The following is a 15,523-nucleotide window of genomic DNA, read 5'->3' as shown; positions in this document are numbered from 1 at the left end:
ATAGACACCAATGGAAAGGAGGGGTAGTAGGCACGTGCCGCCATGCGGCGAACGGCCCCGCCACATTTTGCAATCACGCCTCCTCCGTCCGAATGAGACGGCCGGAGGAACATCGCCGCGCACGCCTGATTCAGGCGGCCGTGAACAGCCATGAATCACTATCTTGGCTGGCAATAGGTGACGCCGAAAGCAAACGTGTTTTCCTTAGCTGTCGGCTGATGGTGCTGTAGGCAGACGGCGCAGAGAACAGGCTCGCGTGTTCCCTCTAGCAATAGACCGACCAGTACAGTAACTCTGCACCTACAAAATTTACTTGCCTTCTGTATTTTAGCATCATTGGGAACCATATTATCTACAGTGTAACCAAATAGGTGCCAGAGACCTGAAAATTTATAATAGAGAACATGCACAAACTATTGTTTCATTTGGTAGCAGTCAAGTCTAATTAGGAACAGCCAAGTGGTAATCAGCCTAATTAAGTGCCTGTGACAAATGTCAAACGGCGTTGTTGAGGCTACTATAACATAACATTTTCGTCAATTGATCTTGACGTAAATATGTGACTTAAATATCTTGCTAACGTTTCACAGCGCATACAGATTCCTTGGTGCAGAGTAATAACGACCACACTAACATGGATATACAGCATTTACGATTGTTTTTCACAATATTATCTTCTGCAAGGGTTTTGCAGCGGTAAACAAATGTGAAAGATTTGGATTATTTTTTTCCCGACATCGTTCTGTCCATCCGCACAGCTAAAATTTGATGGTGTTCCAATAAAATAATACACGCAGTGAGGAGGTAAAGAAAGTGATCCAGAGGTGTAGACAGATTTTTTTTGGCGGACGCATCGGGCGAACGGCGGGCGCTCATCTGAAGTGGAACCGGGCATGCCAATTTTTTCGCGTCATATTGGGCTCCCTATCATATTGGGCTCCCTAAATTGGGAATACGGTGGGAAGGGCACAGGGGCCCCGCGTGCCACCGCCTTGCTACGCCACTGAAGTGATGCGAGAATTCTTCGACGGATTATTGATCACCTATACTACAGCTTTTTAAAAAAACGCCAGGCCTGCGCGTAAAGTGCAGCACAGTCACAGTGAAAGCTAGAAGAGCGACCTTTCAGAGCCGTTTCTAAACACTCATTGCGTAACTACTGCAAGCACACTTGTTTGATACACACTATGGCATTATTTAATGCAATTTTGTGGTAGTATGCCGGCATTCGCTATGCTATTTTTCGTCATTTTTCAGAGAAGTGTGGTATCCGCAAAACAATTGCAAGGAATTCTGTGCCAATGATTCATGCAGTGGCTGACGACGATTAGGAGTGACAGCTGAATGGGTATGCGCTAAAATTTATAAGGAACAAGAACAAGCTTTTATAATGGGTTGGATGATTGGATGACCCGCTTGTTACACTCGCATTGTGCCACGACTGGTTGCTCTTTCGCTGTCTTAAAACGCTTTATGGGTTGTATTGACGCGAGTAATATCCCATCATCAAGCCTGCTTAAGGCAAGTTTACCAAAAATGCCCAAGCACCGGAGTGGCTCAGTGGTAGAATACTGGGTTGGCACACAGTGGACCCGCGTTAGAGCCTCATTGCGTCACTTGTAATAAATTTCTTTTAAATATAATTTCACGGGACGTAGTTACGGACACCGGCGGTGGTGGTGGTGGCGGTGTCCGGCCGAAGCTCTCAGCACCCAGTAGTTGACGTTGCATAAGGCCAATACGGGAGAAGGACCAGTATCGAGGCAGGAACGAACCCGCCCAATGATTTTTTCCTGAATACGCAATATTGCGGAAAGGAACATTTAACAGGAAAAGTACTCTCACACGGCGGTTCAGACAAATTCAGCAAGAGAGAATGCAAGCGGTAATAACTATAGTTTAGTCTGATAGAGCTAGCAATAAAGCCGGTGAATAAGTAAGAGTATATCAATTTTCTTTGGTAGCGCATACAACTCAACAATGTCTTTGGGGAAAAAACAATTTCCCAGGGTTTGAGAACTCAACACATTTCACATGCTGTGAACAAGCCTAAACTTGGGAGTTGAAAACGCCAAAATATATGTTACACTGTAATTACCTGCACCATAAGAGTAGTAGGAGTATAATTGGAAGTATATATAGGACGCAGTTCGTCAACACCCACTTGCAAGCTGGTTCATGCGCAGATTTTTGTCCGACAAATGAACTGCTTTGCAGTTAGCTGAAGACGTGTTGTTTATGTCGTGTTTGTTTCATCCGGCAGCAAAGTCTACAACAGTGTTGCGCTCCCGAAAGATCAGTATACACTAAGCTACATCGTGAAAAAGTACAAACGCAAATCTGCGAAACACACGCACGAGCTAAACATGACACACCGGCCTGCCCGTCCATGTGCTCACGGGCCACAAACTATATCAGGATCAGCCGTCTGAACGCGAGTCTATAGTTGCGCCGAAAAAACGTGGAGGGCTGCCAGCATGAGCGTCAATGCAATAGTTTTAGTGTGTTTCCTTAGTACACTCATAAAAACGTTTACCTATATTACAACAGTTACTTAATCAAAAACAATTTCAGTTTTGAAATTTTATTAGCACTGGGACACAGTAAGTAATGAATAATGATCAATTTGTAAGGTACTTCACTTGCTATGCTAGCCCGACATTTGTTGTGCGGGCTGGTTTTGTCAAATTGCACTTTTCACTTCGAGTTGTAGTGCACTTCAAAATTTTGTGGCGGGCGAAGGGAACAAGTAGGCTTGCTTTTTTAATTTTTTGTATTTTTTCTAAGGCTCGTTTTGCACCTCTTTCAGCGTTTAATAGGCTTTGACACGCCGACTTTCTTTCTTGCCCGTATAACGCGCATTTCGGCAGCTGTTTTCACAGGCCTTCTACCTTCAGCCAGCGCTGCTTTTTGTTACCTGGGAATTCTGAAATAAATAACTGTTTTAGTTTGGTGCACTTTAGCACGCAAAAAAAAAGAAACTTTGACCCCTGAATATGAATGTGGGCGGTATGTGTCCTTCAGAGGAGTAATCGTTGTGCGACGACAGAGTTTGCTACCGTTCCTTCTTGTGTCGCTCCATTACAAGCTTAAAAGGGGCCCTGCAACACTTTATGAGCCTGGTCAGAAAACGCTGCCGATCGGAAACAGAGGCTCCCGACAACACGCGAGCTATACAATATAGCGCAGCACGCGGCCTGGAATTTACAATAAATTATCAAAGCCATCTAAAAATAGCTTTCTTTCCTTTTTACGAATCACGAAAAATAAGCCCAGTAAGCCCTTCTATGAGCGATTGGCTGATTTGAACATGGCGCGCTCGGTTGTTACAGAGGTCACCGCGAAAGGTTGTCACTTGTCCACGCGTGCAAGCGCGATCGCACTGAAAAAGCCGCGTATTTCATGAAAATAAAAAAAATGCACAACGTCACGAGGCGTGTGTGACGCTTTTTGTTTGCTCCTCCCATTTCTCCCTGCTCAGCTTTCAGCGCTTTCGTAGGAAGAGAGAATAGAGAAAGTGACTGCAGCGTGTGACAAATCTTTTGGCTGATTACACCCGTCGAGCGGGAGCAAGTTTTCTTGCTCTACGGCCGAGAATCTGCATTCCATTGGTAGATTCGGAGCAAGTTTGCGAGTTCCACTGGCAGATTGGGAGCAACTCACTCCGTGATGGTGCGTTCCGCGTGCTCCGTCTTGCAGAGACGGATTTCGCTGGAACTCCAAGAATGCGTTGCGTCATTTCCGGCTCAGTCGGGCAGTGCTGTTGCCTGCAGCTGCCTTGAGCGTTTTTTTTTCTTTTTCGAGGCGGTGCCCTGTGCACTGGTTTACATTTCTAAAATGGCATGGTTTGATGCTGTTGGACGTGCTGCTGCTGGCTCGCTTTGAGTGACAGCGAGAGCACTAGGAGCAGCAGAGAGAACGAGCCGCATGTGCTTTCCCGCCGTGTGCATGGCCGAAGTCTCGACCTAAGATAATCGGCTATGCCAAGGAAGTTTTCAGGACTGGTTTAATGACGTATGTGTAAACAACTTCCAGCGCGACCTCAGGCGGGGCATTCACGTGTTCCACTCACCGATCTGGCTTGGCGCAATCCGTGTGCTCGCTCTAGGATTTCAACGGCCGCTACGGATCTACGAGTGGAATTCACCATTTGTAACTCCGCTCGTATTGGATAGATTCTTAAAATTCTTGCGCCGTTCAATCCGTGAGGTAATATGCTTTCCCAGTGAATTAATGCCAAAGTTACTAAAGAAAGTGTTTCAGGGCCTTTTTTAACACTGATACAATTAATTGCTCCCCCATTTTTGAACATGTCCGCCATATTGTTCCGCTTGGTCTTTTGGAGAATAACAGTTGGTCTCAAAGACTAAAAGCAGCCGTTGCTCCAATTTTAGTTGTTTTTTTTATTGGAGTGTGGGTTTCAGTAAATAAAGCTTAGTTCGTGTCCAATGTCTCACAAAGTACTGCGCCGGTGATTGCTCTGTTACGCTGGTAGGTGTAGTTCTCTGGACAAAGTGAATGTTATCAACACTTTTATGCAACAAATGCAACTAATGTAGAAGCTTGATAACATTGACAAAACATGCTAATGTAATAACAGGCTTTTTATACTCAGGTAATGACGCCACCACTAACGTGCGCTCTACAAACACCACCAGTAATACACTGAAAAAGAATATGCGTGACTCTTTTTGAAGAGTTCTGACTTGTCACGTATATGGCTTTCTTTAGAGAGGCCCGATGATTCCCTTGGTGGTTCATGTCGGCGTGCTCTAGAAGAGTACCTTGAACCTGCTAGGAAGAGTGAAATGGCTCTTTGTGAATAACCACACTACCACTTCCGAAGGAATCAGGTGACGCCTGCCGGTGACGCTCCTACGTAAATAAGACGACACCCAACAAAGAGTCAAGTGACTCAGCGGATATTTTAGGCAACTTTGTTTACCCACGCTCTGATTACTTTTACGTGACTACTGCTGGAAATATTCATGTAGGCAACTCCAATAACACTGGTCAATGTCCCAAGGAACTGCAAAAAAAGTGTTAGTTTATTTTCGCATATTTTTAATGATTCTCGTCGAAAGAACATACTATTTCTTGCAAAATAATACAAATAGCATGAAAAGATTCTCTGTAATTTTAATAAGGCAGATAAGCCTTTTCTAATTTACGTGCTTGAATGAATACAGCTAAACATACTGTGTTTTACGCGCATAGTGTCAAGCCATGAAAAATTAGGTGCTGGTATCAGCATTATGCGTGCATATTATTCTCCATGATTACGAATGAACGAAAAAAGTCGTCAGACTCGTGACTTGCTATGATGCCGCCCCTGTTCAGCGTGAGCATACTTTAAATATGGAAACTGTAAAAAAGAACTTGGTATCAAGGTGAGCAAACGGATTCGTATAGTTTACGAAACCTGCACAAAATTTTATTTACACAGGCACACGAAAGGCTCACAACGAACGAACAAATCCAAACTGGCACAGTAAAGAATAACGTGTTTTCCCGTTATCGTAAAACAAAACTTCCAAATAGGCGCTGTTGTAACATCTGGCTTGGTGACCAACTTGCAGCAGAAGATAACTTGTAGCAGAGGAGATTCTTTTACACAACAAACGCAATTATAGGCTTGTTTGCTTAGGCACATCTTCCTTTTTTTCTACGTCGCCTTGTCGAATCAAAGGTATTGTTTTGAATGTGTTGTTTTGTTTATTACCTTTCGGTAACTGCCCAAATTAATTAGAAGCAAGTGTGCGTCATCACTTCCTTATAAGAAGGGGGCCAAGGTTCTAAAGCCTGTTTGTTTTATGTTGTTTTGTTTTCTCTCCTCGAGTGGGGCAAAGTGCTGTTTAGCGAAATAACTTGCGCATGACTGCAAACGTTTTAGATGCGGAGCATCTTATACTCGCGCCTTGTAGTGCGCCGTCCGCACCGCTTCTCGAACATTCGACAGCTGACGCGCGCGCATGCGCCGTCGCGCCGTCGCCCACTCTTCCACCATCTGTGCATCCCTTCCTCCTCTACACACCGCGCGCGCTTCACTCCTCCACCATCTGTGCACCCTTCCTCCTCTACACACCGCGTTCGACATCTACAATTCTCCTGATTCTCCAGTGGACGCGCACGTGGCGTCGCGCTTCGAGAACATTCAACAGCTGACAGTGCATGCGCCGTCGTGCTGTATATATACTCAAGGTCGGCGCTCGCTCGCTCAGTTGCCGCTCGTCGGTTGGTTTGTACGGCGCGTCGACGTCCAAGGTCGCGGTGAAATGAATTCCAACGAATCCACAAACATAATGATCGACGTCCCTTCGACCAGCGCCGCCCTTTTGCATACGTGTGTACGTGTTCACTCATTTAACACCCCCTCCTACAACCACGTTAACCAATTTAGCCATCGACCCAAGTAAGTCGCAATTTAACACCCCATTTCACAACCACGTTAACCAATTTAGCCATCGACCCAAGTAAGTCGCACTTTAACACCCCGTTAACCAATTATATGGTCCGCATCCTCCTCAGTGTTCCCCCGAGGGAAGCTGCGGGCAATTTTTTTCAAATATTCAGTGTGCTCGGTACACTCAACAAAATGCAGGCACGCGCAATTAGCTGCAAGAAAGTTTGCTGCATGAACATGACTTCTACGTGAAGAGTACAAGTCAACTTCACTCGTTAAACGGCTGCTAGTGACAACGTTGCAAAAACTGTCTCTCTTCGGCATACAGCCATTTTTGGCAACACGAGTGTGAATGCTATTTCACGTGGTACTTGTTAAAGGGCCACTCACCAGGCTCCCTACCAAATTTTAGCTAGACAGTGTAAGTTGTTGGGTGTCCGATCAGGAACATTTTGCCAAAAAAGTTTTTGAATCGGTTCATCACGAGCGGAGAAAATGGAATTTTTGAAGCAGCGCGAAACGAGGATGAGAGGAGGCGAGCTCGAAACCCTTGCCGCTCCTCCGCGTAGCCTTCGCAAGCCAAATCTCTTCCCTACCCCCTCAGGCATCCGACCAAGAGGTCACGTGCACATGACGTGAGCGGTGTTGCTTGACGTGAGCCCCCGAGCACGTGAGCGGCGTTGCTTTGCTGACAAGCGTTACTTTGTGGTCCTCTGACTATTTCTGCGAGATGGTTTGGAAACGCTGGCTTAGACGCGGTAGAATAGATGAGCACAATGAGTGCGCGAACGCGTAGAAGCGTTCCACGGTGGTCGTCTGCTCGATGCGCTGACCACGGGTACACGAACGCATTCTAAACGCCGACGCATTAGCCCCGCATCTCGTTGTAATTTAAGAGAGAAAAATGGAAAAAAAGACGCTCACTTTCCCTTATTGCGTCTCATTATTTATCTAGAGTTTTATTCATCGTTTCAAGCAACAAATTACATAAACTGCGCATGCCATGGTAAATAATTTTCGCCATGTCACGTGTCACTGTTCGCAACGTCACAGCAGAGTTGTCTACGTAGAAGACCAACGTCACTGCATTGCCGTGTACGTAGGGCCATTCATACGCGCACGTCTTGCCTTCATTCTCTGGGCGCGCACCGGCAGATGTGAGCGGGAGTAGCGTACATCTTGAAATTTGACCCATTTCTGCGGCACGTAGCGTTGCAAGTTTTGGCAGGCATGATCATGAACGCCTCGTCTACGCATTAAGCTTATCAGCTCCAAATTCTCAAACCTAGTGAGTGGCCCTTTAAGATAGGAGAACTGAAACATGTGTTTAGGGAGCAGTAGCAGGAGCACATGCAGAAAACGTCATCAGCTTGAAAAATCAACGAGAGGCCCATGTTTCTACCTTCATTATTCAGAGTTACTCTCTGTGTGCAGCAAGAGACGCAGCAATACATGGGTATTGCGATTATCAGCCAACACACATCCGGTTGATACGCCTTACGTATACGTAAACAGACGCGCACTGTGCGTACTGGGTTGCGTTCGAGCCTCTAATATGGCGAAATGCACACGACGGCCGACAGATGGCTGTGTTGCTACCGGGGTTTGTGGCACTGGAGATCCGGGGTCAGTATGTCGAGGCAGGAGGAGGTTGAACTTCGTAGAGAGGGTCTATTTACATTACTTAAATGGCACGTGCTCTCTGACCTCAAGCTCTACAATAAAAGCTCTACATTGAAATAGGCTGTATATTGAACAAGCTCCGTGAACCACCTTAAGCAGCCCTCGAGGGCTGAATAAATACAGTCCATCTCACCATATACCTAGATCGGGGAGCAGGTCCATACAGCACTGTCCAATAACATGTCCCGCAGCACACACGAGTGTCATTATGCCGGCACCGCCCCCAACAAACACACATACAAAAAACAAATACGTGTATGGTCCCGGCGATGCTGCCTCCTTCGGTGAATCTTGATTGAGCGGAGTGAAATGAGTTTGTCGTCTCACCGCTCGGGCCGACCACCCATGCTTTGTCGAACGCAAGCCATGGTCTAGGCGCCTCTGAGGGATGACGATAGTTATAGCGCGAGAACAAAACGACGACACAGAAACAAGGAGGACACGAAAGAAACGAGCGCTTGTTTCTTGTTCTTGTTTCTGTGCAGTTCTTGTCTGTGTCTTCGTTTTGTTCTCGCGCTATAACTATCGTCATGCCATACCAGCTAGCCCAAGCTGCCACACGCCTCTGAGGGGCCATGCCTGGACATCTGGTGCTGATTTGAGCGTCGGCGGCTCATCAGTCAGAGATGCACAGCGTGATGGTTCGACGTCCTTAATCGGCGGAAGCTCGGCATCGGACTTTTACCGGGGCAAAAAGACGCCACGTGTCGCATCTCTGCGCGGACCCTGAGGACAACCATGCTCCGTCGAGTAATTTCAGCTACGCAGCGCCCAGCACACGGAAACAGCCGGGCGTCTTGGCGCTGCTGCTTATCTTCACGAAAGGAGGCAGCTGCCTTTCTTCAGTTTTGGCGGCCGCGGCAAACGGGTGGCCCGCCAAGCGCAACAGCAGCAATTTTGCATATGGTCTATAGGCTTGGATATCACCGGCGTAAGATTCCCTGGCTGGGGTATGTATTTGTTTGGAATGAACCCAGAGTTATAGCCTGGCTTTTGTTCAATATGTTGTGCGGTGGTTGGCATTTGCGTCTGTTTGGTCTGCAATGTTGTGTAATGTCATTGAATGTGGTTAGACGATCACATCAAAATCATTCCGGTTGTTGTGTTGATAGTGTCATCGCCCCGCTCTCATAGGTGGAGATGCAATCAAATCAGCCGCGGCTCGGTGAGAGACGTCGAGCCGTGATGTGGGCTGCCTGGTTGCCTGCGAGCGGGACACCGGTGTCAACCGGGGTTCACAAGAGGAAGACAGTCGCATTTTGAGTTTAGAAATACCAGGATAATGGAGTCGAAGCCATCGCTCGTCGAAGCTCACCGCTGTCCTTGCTTCCACAGTATGATTTAAGCACCCAGGCCACCTGACACGAGATGTGGTCGCAGGCGAAGCCACGGATGGCATTTTGCCAGTCACTGATCACGACCACAGCCACCAGTGCGCGACCACTGCAAGAGCAATCACCGCTTCTTAGGCCACCTCTGTGCCTAACGTGCACACCAGCGCTCGAGATACATTTGCCCGTGCGATTTACAGCTGCGATCACGTGAAAACGCCGTTCCTATGGGTATCGCGGGGCGTCTACGTACACCACCTAGTCGGAGTTGCCATACATTATTTCAAGTCACTCACCCTTTTGTTGCGGCACCTGACGTGGCGCGTCGGGTGCATGTTCTTGGGGAGTGGTGGGATGATGAGACGATCGCGGACCGTTATCGGAATCAGCGTGTTCTCCCCGCATTGCATGTGGCATGTTATGCTCAAACACTCGAGAATGTGCCTGCCTGTCTTGGAATCGCTCAATCGCTCGTAATGTGCAATGTTGGGAGCCTCGACCACTTCGTCGAGGTGTTGGGCAGGCCCAGCTCGAAGAACATGTTGGTGCACGCGTTGACAGCTATGCAAACCGCCCTCTTGAACTCCATGCGAACAAAGCAAATCATAATTTTTTTCGGGTACGAGTGATAATCGAATCTAGCCAGTCTGCGTGGCAAGCAGGTTTTTTGCGTGATTGCCTCAATATTTGTTAAAACTGCCTTTAAAATATTATATGAATGCCTTGTATTAGAAGGAGTATCCTCAACACATCATGTATTACGTGGCACAAGCAAAGAACCACGCAAGACTTCACAAAATGTGAATTGATTGAGTAGTGTTTGTTTTAAATGCCCCCGCATCACGAAGCACGTAAACGTATTTAATCACCGTCAGGAGCAGAACCATCAAGACAGTGAACACTTCCGCAGGTTCGCTCGTCGCACTACCAAAGTGTTTTGGGCCTTTTGCTGGTGCGCAAAGGAAATAATTATCATCATATAGCGGGCTCTTAACAGCGGTACTTGTATTAGACATTCATGAATACTTTGAAGCATCTTATGTTACGCGCCAATCCTTGTTTCTGTATGGCATTGTTGGAGCGTGCAGCGAGAACCGAAGCAGGTTAGCGGTTCAGAAGGCGATGCACACGAGGCCCGATTGTGTTATCATGATCTACTTCTAAATACAATGCTCAAGCGTACTCGAATGTTTTTCTGTATGTGTGTGTGTGTGTTTGCTGTGAGCGACGAAGATAACTCAATGACCTTGCTGTTCATTACTGAGGTCTTTAGAGGTCAGTTTCCCAGCTTATATTCATACGAACAGGCGTACTCAAGGCTGTGCAAGAAGGAAGAAGGGGTGTTTTACCACTGCGTTACTTCTCTTCCCAAATCGTTAGTCCCTTCCATTGAACACGAAAACCAAAGTGAAATGACGTCGTGCTTCTCACAAAGGCTGAATCTTGGTCCCAGACTACCAGGATTGACATGGTAAAGAAAAGAAGTAAACGGTTCTTCGATTAAAATATTTGGAGCACTTGGCTGCCCTTGTTGTCAAACATAAACAAGTATATACTGGTGCAACAAAAAAAGTTCGAAAGGTCGAACGAACTAGAGTTACACCGCAGAATCGACGCCCTCATTTAGCAAACTCAGTGAAGTGGAGAAAGGTGTGTCACAAACGAGCTAGCGCGTCGCCGAGTTCTGGCGGTGTGACTTTGCCGGGTGCCGGAAGAGCACCTCAAGGTCAACGATAAAGAACAAAACAAGCATCCAAAGACTCCCCGGGCGCACCGTCTTTTCCCCTCGGAAGCGTAGTTTCGCCGACCAACCTTCTCACATCGGCCGCCATGCAGACCCTGGAATGATTTGGAAGAAAGGGGCGCGAGAATGTAGAGTTGCGTCACGAGTCGCGGACGGCCCTCGAAACGCCTCGCTCTTTCTTCAGCCTTGGCTGTGCATCGCGCTGACGAAACGATTAGAACTTTCTGGAATCTAGCGCGAAAGGTATTTAAGCGAGCAGCGGAGAAGGGAGATCAGAAGAAGAAAACATTGCCCGCAGCTTCCCTCGGGGGAACACTGAGGAGGATGCGGAGCATATAATTGGTTAACAGGGTGTTAAAGTGCGACTTACTTGGGTCGATGGCTAAATTGGTTAACGTGGTTGTAGGAGGGGGGGGTTAAATGAGTGAACACGTACACACGTATGCGAAAGGGCGGCGCTGGTCGAAGGGACGTCGATCATTGTGTTTGTGGATTCGTTGGAATTCATTTCACCGCGACCTTGGACGTCGACGCGCCGTACAAACCAACCGACGAGCGGCAACTGAGCGAGCGAGCGCCGACCTTGAGTATATATAACGCGCGACGGCGCATGCACTGTCAGCTGTCGAATGTTCGAGAAGGGGGAGAAGCGCAACGGCGCATGCGCGTGCGTCAGCTGCCGATGTTCTCGAAGCGTGACGGCGCATGCGCGCGCGTCAGCTGCCGATGTTCTCGAAGCGTGATGGCGCATGCGCGCTACATTATAAAGCTAGCGAATGTTCGTGAAGAGGAGAAGCGCACGCGGTGTGTAGAGGAGGAAGGGTGCACAGATCGTGGAGGAGTGAAGCGCGCGCGGTGTGTAGGGGAGGAACTGATGCACAGATGGTGGAAGAAGGAGGAGGAAGCTTGCGGACGGCGCCGCACTACAAGCCTCGAGTATTAGATGCTCCGCATCAAAAAAGTTTGCGCCAGTGTGCGTAGGAAGGAGATGAAGAAAGTTTTGCGCAAGTGCGCGTAAGCTGCTTCCGCTATGTCGGCAAACTTTCTGTTCTCAGTGACAAAGCAGGCGATGAGGAGAGTTTCCACCTGAGGGGTGAAAGCTTGTGTTACAAGCAGCAGAGTGTGTCTACCGCCAGCGAGTGAAGACGCGTCACAGCAGCGGCGCTTGGGAAGCCGACGTGTTACCGGTGAAGAAGTTACACTCTAAGTTGTTAAAAGCGTGTGTGGTTCGCCCTTTTGGAGACTAATGGGGCTGCCACAATCATTAATCTCTTTAAGGACTAACGGCACCAGGTCTAACAGTAAGTCCCCTTAGGCGAGCTCAAGGAACAAACATTTAGTTTACATTTACATCTTAGTGAGTAACGGTTAGTCTCACAATTAACCCCAAAGGACTAACATTTAGTCCTCACATTTACAGCTTAGTTAGTAACCGTTAGTTCCACAACTCACCCCAGAGGACTAACATTTAGTCGTCACATTTGCACCTTAAAGGGCAACCGTTAATCCCCACGTTTACACCTTACTGGGTGTCGTGTGTTAGGTTCGTCACATAGCAAGGCGTGTGACGCGAGGAAGATGGAGACAGTGAGGAAAACAAACGGGAGTTATATTGGATGAACAAAAAAAACTATTGCGCGTACAGTACTGTAAGTCGTACACGCGCGTGGTTCACACACAAAAGAAAAGAGTAACCAGTCTCACAGTCTGTGCCATAGCCCGATGCCTTGAAGTGGGACCCGTTGCGTGCTCGGATGCAGTCATCGCTTGGGTGCCAGGTCAGCATACCACTGTCTATATCACCAGGTCTAGGCGTAGCCGCACACTGTCAGCGACGTCGGCTCGGTAGACGTGGTCAGCAGCTCCGGTCTTTCGAGGGCGCTCGCCGTACCGGAGATGTCCACAGGACCACTCACCGAGAACTCGTGCTGGCCACGCCGACACGCCGTGCCCCGAGGACGTCAATGGCTCGAGGACAGGAACCCGGCCTTTCGAACCTCGCGTGTAGTTGCGGGTTCGCCCTAGGCTCCCTTGCGTCGTCTTGCCGGCGTCCGAACGGCTTCGTTCTCCACGAGCGTCTCCTCTTCTTTTTTTAATGGGCGCGCTGCAATGCCCCTTCATTCTTCTCATCTTCTAAATGATGTGGTTCTGTCGTCTGCTAGGCTCGCATTTTTAAGGTACTACATCACATCACCCCCCACTTAAGAAAGTTCTTCCGGTAGAAGAACTTGAGGGCACTGGGGACACGTTGGTTCGCAGACGGAAACACACACGTAAGCACCGCTGCACACTATAGCAGTTCCGAGCCCCGCACACTTGGCACATTCGGTCACAAAAGTACACACCAGGAAAAAAAAGACACAAGTCACAGAACTAAAGCGTCATGATACTTGTATTGCGCTGTCAGGTTTACATCTAAAGCTTTTAATACCACTGAGCATCGATTCTTTATGCAGACGTTGCTCACAGAGTTGGCAAACGGACCACGTAATCTAAGCACTTCCATAAAGATGAGGCTCCACCGTAACACGCAGCTGTTCACATGCTTGGCTGACGTGATGTACACAAGCGGTTTGTGGTCCCTATGTAGAATGAATGTGCGTCCGAATAAGAAGATATGAAGTTTCCGGACCGACCACGTAACAGACAGGGCCGCTCGCTTCACTGTAGAGTAAGCAGCTTCGCATGGTTGCAGTATACGGCTTGCGCATGAGACTGGGAGCAGTATTCCTTTCGTTGGAATGGAACGCATGGTAGCTCGTCGCTTTCGGTGTCATCCGCCCGGCAAACAGCTGATGCTTCATGCGGTGGTGCAACCGGCCATTCCTCATACTTCTTCAGTAGGTTTATATGGAATAGCGTGCTTCTGGTACCGAGGTCAATTAAATAGTCGACATCGTTTCTCTTCTCAATGACATTAAAGGGTCCCTTCCACGTCAGAACCAATTTGTTGGTATCCGATGGAAGCAGAAGCAGAACTTTGTCTCCAGGGGATAATTGACGTGGTCTGGCCTTTTGGTCATAATGTTTCTTTTGTACTAGCTTCGCTTTCTGAAGCTCCTCCTTTGCTAGATGGCAGGTGTCTTCAAGACGATTCCGCAGTTCGACTACGTACCCGTAGGATGTTTTTAAATCATCATCAAGATGATCAGCTGCCCATATTTCTTTCAATATTGCCAGGGGACCTCTGACGTAACGGCTGTAGAGCAAGTCGAACGGGGAGAAGCCTAAGCTCGACTGGGGAACTTCGCGATAAGGGAAGAGTAAGGGCGCCAGGTACCGGTCCTATTTCTTCGGACACTCCTGACACATTCTTCTTATCATTTGTTTCAGGGTACCGTTGAACCTCTCTACAAGGCCATTAGCCGTGGGATGATATGGGGTTGTTGGCAATTGTTTGAAGGAGAGAAGTCGGCTTAGCTCCTTCATTATGCGTGACGAGAATGACGTGCCTCTGTCACTGATTATCTCCCGTGGGACACCTACACGAGAAAACATCTCCAGAAGTGCCTCAGCGACTTTCTCCGTCTCAATGCTCGGCAGTGCTACAGCATCGGGATAACGCGTTGCCATGTCCACCATTGTCAGTACGTACTTGTTTCCGCCCTCTGACATTGGTGATAATGGACCCACAATATCAATGGCTACTCTCTTGAAAGGGGTGTCAATTATAGGAGTGTTGCCGAGAGGTACACGACCCACCAAATGCTTGGGAATAGTCCTTTGACATGTATCACACGATTTAACAAATCGTGTGATGTCTGACTGAACCCCTGGCCAGTAGAACTCTTCGAGTACCCGGTCGGTAGTTCGTTTAATTCCCTGATGGCCCGAAAGGATGCCTTCGTGGGCCATTTTCATAACAAATTGTCGGAGGCACCTTGGTACCACAAGCTGATTCACCTGCCTCTTAGAGTGAAGGGTGTACTTGCGATAGAGGATACCATTCTTCGTGAAGAACAATATTTTAGCAAACCTGGTCTTGACCTCTTTGTTGACGGCTTCGAAGCATTTCCGCAGGCAGCTGTCTTCCTCCTGTTTGGTTTTAAAGTCCTGTGGGCTGATGTCTAAGGGGTTTATAACTGGAGCCGGAAGTAGATGTGGATTTCCTGCCTTTCGGTTTACTGCAGCAACTTTTGTCTTGCAACGTGTTTTCCTTGCAGCCGATGTTGAAGTCTTTGCATACAAGGGTCCGTGTGCAGAACCGAATTTTTTCGCGCCAGAGTACTCTTCTGCAGTGTTCTGGGTTTAAAGACGGCTCTTCCAATCGTTATCAGGATTGTGAGCATCTCGAACGCCTTCCACATTTCCCAAGACAACATCATATAAAGGAGTATCCATACAAAGGGCTCGAGTTTTGCC

This window comes from Rhipicephalus microplus, chromosome 3, assembly GCF_043290135.1.
Source record: "Rhipicephalus microplus isolate Deutch F79 chromosome 3, USDA_Rmic, whole genome shotgun sequence".
Lineage (NCBI taxonomy): Eukaryota > Metazoa > Arthropoda > Arachnida > Ixodida > Ixodidae > Rhipicephalus > Rhipicephalus microplus.
Note: the sequence above shows the minus strand (reverse complement) of the source record.